This window comes from Ursus maritimus (assembly GCF_017311325.1).
Source record: "Ursus maritimus isolate PB19 chromosome X unlocalized genomic scaffold, ASM1731132v1 scaffold_X1, whole genome shotgun sequence".
NCBI classification, from domain to species: domain Eukaryota; kingdom Metazoa; phylum Chordata; class Mammalia; order Carnivora; family Ursidae; genus Ursus; species Ursus maritimus.
This window is the reverse complement of record NW_024423319.1, coordinates 105092287-105101427: the sequence shown is the minus strand read 5'-3', so window position 1 is coordinate 105101427 and position 9141 is coordinate 105092287. Positions and strand designations below refer to the sequence as shown.

Genomic DNA, 9141 nt, shown 5'->3' with positions numbered 1-9141 from the left:
GACTCCATAAATTGAGAAGTAATTTCTTCCGTTGAGTGTTGCCTCCAGACGCTAAGTGGATGAAACATCAAACTCAAATTCGGCAAGGATGAATGTTTCACCTTAGGGGAGTGGGTATCACTAGAGGCAGTACCATCAAAGGGTATGCTTTGAAAACACGTGGGGCTACTATGGTTGTTGCAGTGATTGACGGGAACCCCTTGGCTGGGGATTAGTTAGCTGGGCAGAAGCCAGGAATGTCATATGTCCTTCAGTGCGTGTGACTTTCTTACAAGGATGAATTTTCCTACATCTTATGTAATTTTCAAACATCCCCCTAGGCATTCATGTGTATGAAAAACTTACTTGTAATTATCTGAACCTAAACCTGACCTCATTTTGCATGTAAACTCAATGTACTTTTTTCTCTTTCTGAAATTTATTTTTTAAAAAATATGGTAGGCTTTTTACAAATTTGCATGTCATTCTAGTGCAGGGACCATGCTTATCTTCTCTGTATAATTCCAATTTTAGTATATTGCTGCTGAAGTGAACATAAGTCAAAGTATTTTTTGCATGGTTTTAATATCCTGGAATTTTCCAGGAACGGAACTACTGTGTAAATTGAAAGGAGCGTGTGTTGTTTTGTTTGGAACTTTCCCAAGAATGGCTTAATGTTTTAGAAAATGATGCCAGTGACATCAATGCCATTTATGGGCTGTGCTAGATATCTTCCATTTGCCCTTCCAGATTCACTCCACCCTCTCTACCTGCTCTCTGCCATGGGAGAGGACGGTAAGAGTAGATTTCTTTGCCCTCCAGCTTCTGGATAGGTTCACTCAATGGAAAGCATGGGCAGGAAATCTGGAAGGTGAAAAGAGAGTGAGGTGTGCCACTTGAAATGACCATCAGGAAGTGAGTGTCGTCTGATTCATGGAAACATTAAAATTGGATGTGACAACAGTATTCCAATAGAAAATTATAATGCTGTGTATACATGATTGAGTCCAAGCTTGTCAGAAGGCACAAGTGCATGAAGCGATGTTTTAAACTCCCATGTACTGTATGGTGACTAACATAATAAGAAAAAAAAAGAAAATATAAAAATAAAAATAAAAAAATAAACTCCCATGGTACTTGCTTGTACTGATTCACTTCTCCCTTAACCCACATTTATGACTTCCCAGAGAGTTCTCTATGACTGGTTAACAGAGAAAAAGCACAGGCCTGGTTTATACATGGTTTGCTGGCACCGGCTTGAGAATGGATGCGTTCTAGCCCCTGAAAGATAGTGGTGAAGGAAAATATTCCTGGAAGCAAAACTTTGGGCAGGACCTCTTACTGTCCGCTTCACGTGGAAGGATAGATAGCTGCTTTCTCTCTGGGCATGCTGTTGTTGGAAGATGCTGTCCATCACAGCCCAGAGCCATAGTGCTTGTTCTTTCACGGGCCAGGAACGCAAGACCCAGATCACTCTTTACCTGAGCCCTATCCCAGGGCTTTGTTTGTAGGGAGCTGCCTTGAGGGATGAGGTGATATCTCCTTCTGAACAAATAGGAGGCTTGCTCTAAAAAGATGTGAATTCCCCCAAGGCCAGTATTCCCTGGCTGCAATGCAAAAGTACATGATAGACACAGTGTGTCCACTGGGCCCCTCTGCATGGCCCCTGTGGGACCTGGGGAGTGGGGAACCCACACAAATATGCTGATGGTGCTCATACTGCTTACCATGCTGCTGGCATCCAGGAAATGGAAACAGGCTAGTTTGTTAGTTTGTAAGTAGGAGAAAAATCTCAAACCCCGACATTTATTAGACACTTTGCAATTAGTTTTATAAGCCTTTTCGATAGTATGTAACTTGTACCTGATTTTGCATTGAGAGGTACAACTCAGAATTGTTCCTCTGTAGTTTGGTCCCTTAGGGAAAATTTTTGCCACCTGTATGTTTGAATGACTTATTTTTTGTTTTGTTCAGGCAAAACTCCACTGACAGAGGTGTCACTGCACATCTGTTGGGAAAAAACAGGTACGTTTTAATGACTTCATGAAATTATTTGAAAAAGTTTCATGGCAACAGTACTAAGGATTAGAGGTAAATGGATTGCCAATATAATAAATCAGAAATTCAGATATTGTCAGTTTTTGCTGTTCACACTGTAGTATGGATAATATTCCATGCTAATATTCCAATTGTTTATAATTCTATTTTGCCCTTTTCTGTAGTAAGTTTTAATCTTCCTAGATCTGTCTTTATTTCTTTCAGTTCTAAATAGTGGAATTTCAGCATTTGGTCTGGAAAACCACAGGCTGTCCTAACTGCCGTTATAAGAAATCCCAGCAACAGAATAAGACGATTATCTGGTTTCTTAATATGTCCTTGAAAATATTATCACTAACAAAGGGGTCTTGTAAGACATCTGGAACTCAAAACTTCTGGCTTGTTCTGTGAACGTAACTTTGGTTTTAAAAAGCCCGTAATTCTTTTTGTTTGTATTACTAAATAATGTGTTTCCCTGGTAATGATACTTAAATTGCCATCCTCATGTCCTAAAAGCTATGAATACCTATGAGTTTTCTTTAATAGCTAAGTTAATGGAAAATTTATGTGCACACACAGACTTGTATGCAAATGTTTATAGCAGCTTTATTCATCAGAAACTACCAGATGTCCTTCAACAGGTGAATGGATGACAAAGTGGTGCATGCATACAGTGGGGTACTAGTCAGTGATAAGAAGGAAAGATCTACTGATTCACTCTACATGAATGAATCTTTTTTCTTAGTGGTACAATATATATAACATAAACATGGATGAATTGTAAGTGCATTTTGCCAAGTGAAGGAAGCCAGATTCTAAGACCCAGAAGTATTGTATAGTGCCATTCATAAGACATTGTGGAAAAGGCAGAACTATAGTGAGATGTATCAGTTTCCTATTGCTGCTGTAAAAAATTACCACAAACTTGGTGGTTTACAACAACACAGATTTATTCTCTTACAGTTCTGGAGACCAGAAGTAAAAAATTGGTTTCACTAGGCTAAAGTCAAGGTGTTGCAGGACTGGTTCCTTCTGGAGGCTCTACGGGGTGGATTCATTGCCTTGACTTTTCTGGCTTCTGGAGGCTGCCTGTATGACTTAGCTTGTGACTCCTTCCTCACATCACTCCAACCTCTTGCTTCCATCCTCGTGTCTCCTACTACGTCCTTTGACTGTCTTGCTGCTCTCCTTTAAGGACCTTTGTGATTCCATTTAGGACCAACCTGGATAATCCAGGATAATCTCCCCATCACGAAATTCTTAATCACATCTGCAAAGTCCCTTTTGCCATGTGATGTAACATTCACAGGTTGGAGGGATTAAGACTTGCATATTTTTTCAGGTCATTATTCAGTCTCCCACAGGATGGAAAGCAGAGCAGTGGTTGCCAGGGACTGTGGGAGAGGGAAGGGTTGAGTATATAATGGGCTGTACAAGGGTGGGGTGGATATATACGACTCTGCAGTTGTCAAAAACACATAGAATATTACACCACCAATAATGAACTTTACTGTTTGCAAATTTTAAAAAATCTATCTGATTGTCAGTGATCCTGGGATGGAATGCAGGGAGTGACAAAAGAATCTAATTGTATTAAAACTGTATGGCGTAACTTCGCTGAAGAGGGTAGAGGGGAATATTTAATAACTTTGAAAAGCTGTTTTTAAGTGCATGGACATAGAGAATAGATTGGTGGTTGCTGGAGGAGAGGGGTGAGGTGTGGACAAAATGGGTGAAGGGAGTCAAAAGCCGCAAACTTCGGGGTGCTTGGGTGGCTCAGTCAGTTAAGCGTCTGCCTTTGGTTTGGGTCATGATCTTGGGGTCCTGGGATCGGGCTCACATCGGGCTCCCTGCTCAGCGGGGAGCCTGCTTCTCCCTCTCCCTTTGCCATCCCCCGCTTGTGCTCTCTCGCTCTCTCTTTCAAATAAATAAAATCTTTTTTTTAAAGGTGCAAACTTCCAGTTATAAAATAAATAAGTTATGGGCATGTAATGTACAGCATGGTGACTATAGTTAATAACACTATATTGCATATTTGAGTGTTGCTAAGAGAGGAAGTTTTAAAGTTCTCATTATAAGAAATGTGTGTATGGTGGCAGATGTTAACTGGACTTATTGGGGTGATCATTTTGTTGTACACCTGTAACTAATAAAATGTATGTCAATTATACTTCAATTTAAAAAAAGAAAAAATGGTGTTTTGACTAGATATTATAAGGCTAAAAATAAAAAGAACTGTACATAAATGTAATCTAGTTGGTAGATATATACAGAAATATAGATATGTACATTAACCTAGGGTAGTATACTTAGATATATTTTCTGGCTCTGGCTTCTGAAGTGGTCTAGAAGCAGTGCTACCCCAGCAGCAATGAGCACACCTAGCACCCAGATCTTTGTTCCTAAATATCATTCTCCAATAAATGGAACCAAGGCTCCTTAAAGAAATGGCTGATTCTGGCGTTGGGAAGATATGAGTGTAGACATCACTAGGACCAGAAGAGGACAATAGGAGCTTGCACCTGACCTCTCCTGCTATGAATCATATGCTGTGGTATATATTCTGACTTTTGTGCTGTTGCTATACCATGTCCTTTCCCTATAATAAAGTGTACATTTGTAAGCCATGTCATTTTGGGTCTTGTGAGTCTTCTTTAGCATTTGAACCCTGCTTACATGCCACTGTTAGTACAGCTATATATTCAGTTTTTGTAAATGCTACATGACACTAGGAAAAAACAGTATATTATGTAGTATTCAATACATGTTTCTTTCCAGGAAGCTATGAAACAAGATTTATTAATCATATTATTAGGTGATATTCTATCCTTCATATTTTGGCTTTATAAATTCCAATGTCATTTTTTAAAATGTCAAATTGTATTATTGTAAGTATTTGCATCTTTGATTTCTCTTCATTTGCATTTCTTTTATATATTTCCCCTTCCTTTACATTAGTCTTTTTTTCATTTAAATTACATAAAATAGAATTCTTAATCCAGGGGCGCCTGGGTGGCATAGCGGTTAAGCATCTGCCTTCGGCTCAGGGCGTGATCCTGGCGTTGTGGGATCGAGCCCCACATCAGGCTCCTCTGCTGTGAGCCTGCTTCTTCCCCTCCCACTCCCCCTGCTTGTGTTCCCTCTCTCGCTGGCTGTCTCTATCTCTGTCAAATAAATAAATAAAATCTTAAAAAAAAAAGAATTCTTAATCCAATTTGTGAATCCTAATTTTTATTTATTCATATCTTTAAGATTTTATTTTATTTATTTATTTTTCTATTTGGCCCTTTTATTTTTTTATTTATTTATTTTTTATATTAATTTTTTTACTATGTTATGTTAGTCTAAGATTTTATTTTTAAGTAATCTCTACACCCCGTGTGGGGCTTGAACTTACAGCCCTGAGATCAAGAGTTGCATGCTCTACCAACTGAGCCAGGCAGGTGCCCCTGCGAATCTTAATTGTTTTCTTTTTGAATCTTAATTTTTAATAGGGGAGTAGATTCCAATATATTTATCATGATGACTAATACATTTTTAATTATTCATGTCATATTTTTATGCTATCTTTTTTTTAAAGAATTATTTATTTGAGAGAAAGAGCAAAAGCAGGAGGGGCAGAGAGAATCTCAAGCAGACTCCATGCTGAGTGTGAAGCCCAACTTGGGGCTCGATCTCACGACCCTGAGATCACAACCTGAGCCAAAACCAAGAGTTGGATGCTTAACCGACTGTGCCATCCAGGCATCCCTTTTTATTCTATCTTTAATGTTTCCTTATTTTTTTATTTTGTTTTATGATTTTTTAATTTGTTTTTCCCTTTTGAGTATTTGCTTTTATCTTCTTCATTTCTTTAGAAGCCATATATACTCCTTTTGGTACTGGTAAGCGTGACCTTTCAGGTTTTCAAAAGCATTCTGTGGGTAATGTACACAGTATGTATGTATGCATTTATTTATTATTTTAATTGCAGTATAGTTAACATAGTGTTATATTAGTTTCAGGTATACAATATAGTAATTCAGCAATTCTGTACATTACTGACTACTCATCAAGATAAGTGTACTCTTAATTCCCTTCACCTATTTTACCCATCTCTCCCTGCCCACCTCCCCTCTAGTAACCATCAGTGTGTTCTCTATAGTTAAAAGGCTGTTTTTTTGGCTTGTCTCTTTTTTTAGCTTGTTCATTTGTTTCGTTTCTTAAGTTTTACATATGAGTGAAATCATATGGTATTTTAAAATATGGAACACTTCACGAATCTGTGCCATCCTTGCACAGGGACCATGCTAATCTCTGTATCATTCCAATTTCAGTATTTGTACTGCTGAAGCAAGTAGAATGTACACAGTATTTTAACAGCAGGAAAGCTGTCAACAACTGTTAGGATCATGTCGAAAGGATTTAGGAGCCAACCTAAAGAAGTTTCCCCTAGCCACAGTTGGGATAATTTGAGCATCAATAAGAATAATTGCAGTGGATTGAAACACATGGAATATGTTTGAATCATGAGTTTATAATACTATCAAACAAACTTATTTTTCACCTTCATTTTATTTTTTTTAAAGATTTTATTTATTTATTCGACAGAGAGAGACAGCCAGCGAGAGAGGGAACACAAGCAGGGGGAGTGGGAGAGGAAGAAGCAGGCTCCTAGCAGAGGAGCCTGATGTGGGGCTCGATCCCATAACGCCGGGATCACGCCCTGAGCCGAAGGCAGACGCCTAACGACTGCGCCACCCAGGCGCCCCGTATTTTTCACCATTAAAAAAAAGAAACCTGATTGAAGTGTGGACTTCCAAAATGGTGGGATGACGTCGGTAGACACTTTCCCCAGTGAAATAACCATTTAACTGGCGAAAATTATTTTAAAAACCCAACCATTTAAAGTCTCTGGGATTGTCCTAAGAACATACAGCAAATAGAGAAACATTTATCCAAGAAAATCTAGCAAACCTTAGTAAAAGCAATGAACTTATTACTTAAATGGGAGTCTGTGAGCCACACACCGCTTCCCACTTCCGAGCTCAGTCTGATGCAATCTCTACTTTTTTAAGTTGCAGCCCAAGAGATGGGATTCCATTTCCTCCCAGCTCCCAGTCCAGGGCTATGGCTTCACTCCAGGAAGGGCAGGCCATCAGCATCTCTCATCACCCCAACTCTGTTGCAGAAGCTATATCCAGGCAGAGGACTGGAGGCCCCATCCAGCCTCCACTGCGGGACAGAAGTTCTACTGCGCCTGCAGCAGGCTGTGGTACCGGACCCGACCACTCCTGCTCCAGCTTGCTCAAGGGCAGAGCTTCCACATCCGGAGGAGAGGACAAGAAGGCTAGGGGCCACTATCCCCAGAAGAGTGACTCTCTCTTTCTTCCAGGGGCACTGGGCCGCGATGACGTGAGCCCGGAGCTGCGTGTGCCCGCGTAGAAGGAGCCTGTCTGCCACAGCATGGGATGGAAGAGAGCTGAGGCGGCTGGAGAGCAAAGGGGTCCTGGCCAAATCGATGCGGTTCCTGAATCCAGGCAACCTGAAGGCGGGCACCACGGCTTTATCGCAACGCCGTGAGGTTCAGGTGAGAGAATTCGTGTAAAGCACCAAGCAGCGTGCGGAACACGAGGGGAGCCCTCAATAAAGGAAGGGTTTGCTCCTGTTTTAATGACTGCAGGGTTTTTGTCGTTAAAAACTGTTGCCGTCGGTGGCTCGGGCCGCGGGGCCCCCGTTGCGGCAGAAGAGCGTGTTCACAGCACCCCCGGGGGGGTTGTGTGCACCCTGAGATCCAGAAGCTCTGCTGCAGAGCACAGCTTACGGCTCTGTAACCCTTTTATCCCGAATCCGCCTGTTCTGGCTACTCACGGGGTCATTCTTCACAGCGAAGACCGGCCCAGACTCCCCACTCGACCGCATCATGTCCTGCTCTCACTCGACTTCTGACTTCATTTTCATGTGAAATTTCCCTCAACGTAGTGTCGTTATCGCAAAGTGGGGACTCGGTGCAGGCCACCTGAGTCTCACACGCACAATTCACACTTTACTGAAACCTTAATTTCACTCGGTCAGATTCCTGCTGTGTCCTTGGCTTCCTTCACCTTTTCAAGAATTACGAAATTTTCCACATGTCTGCCATCTGCTCCTTCCTGTTTTGTTCTCAATTTGGGGTGTTTGTTTCTATTTGCTTTATGTCTGTGTGCAAAAACAAGCAAAAAACATTTGTGGTTCATGTAAACAGAGAGCACAATTCAGATTTGTTCCATATGAGATTCTCTGATGAGGAATTCTTATGTTCTGTAATTGGTGAGAATATTTTTGCTTTAAACTATAATGTTGAATTATCACTTCTTTTGGCGTATATTTTTAATGTATTTTGGGGTGAAAAGTCATTATGTCATTAAAAAGGAGTCTTTGTTCAAAACGTGGCAGATTTTTTAAGAGCTGCTTTAGCAAATGTTGCTAACTGAAAGATCACTCTGTAAGGTAGTTATGTTCTTGGCAAAAATTAAAAAGTATGAGCACATCAAGAGTTAGCCAAGAAATGGGGATTTGGGAATTCTCTTCTTCTGCTGGAAGGAATATATATTAGTATAGTCGTTTTGGAGAGTAATATTGAAAATGTGCCATATCCAGCAGTTTTACTTCTTTATACTCCAAGAGAAACTCTTTTAAATGTGGGCAAAGAGGCATTTACTGGGATGTACTAATGTTTCTTAAAGTATATTGGTGTGTGGCCCAGTTGTCTATATATCACCTGAGCTCTTGGTTAAACTGCAGATTCCTTATCTTTGTCCTGTGCCTACTAAAAATTAGAATTTCTAGGAAGTAAGTGTCAGCAATCTGCATCTTTAGCAAGATATTCCCTTGCAAATTTGAAAACCATTGCTGTGTTTTTAATCATAAGTGGTCTAGTTTTATTTATTTCATTTTTTAATTTTGCTAATTCTTTTGAAAATAAGTGCTGTTATATGGTCCACAGAAAAGTGAGAAGGGAAGCAATTGAATGTTTGTAATGCTTGCCCCATTCCAAAGATTCTGTGAAATGTGAAGGTAATTTTTTCTTTGTATGTTTCTTTTTGTTTGTTTTTTAAACTTGCTATGGAAAATTTCTAATATATACACAATGAGAATAATGCATCA

At 40.0% G+C, this 9141-nt stretch overlaps 2 non-coding genes across 2 annotated transcripts; both read right to left on the bottom strand.

Annotated features, from left to right (window-relative positions):
• Positions 1-428: 428 nt before the first annotated feature.
• On the bottom strand, positions 429-535 carry LOC121103946. The gene has a single exon (XR_005836244.1). It is a non-coding gene; the product is annotated as a U6 spliceosomal RNA (small nuclear RNA).
• Positions 536-6254: 5719 nt separating this feature from the next.
• Positions 6255-6356, bottom strand: LOC121103808. The gene has a single exon (XR_005836089.1). It is a non-coding gene; the product is annotated as a U6 spliceosomal RNA (small nuclear RNA).
• Positions 6357-9141: the final 2785 nt, after the last annotated feature.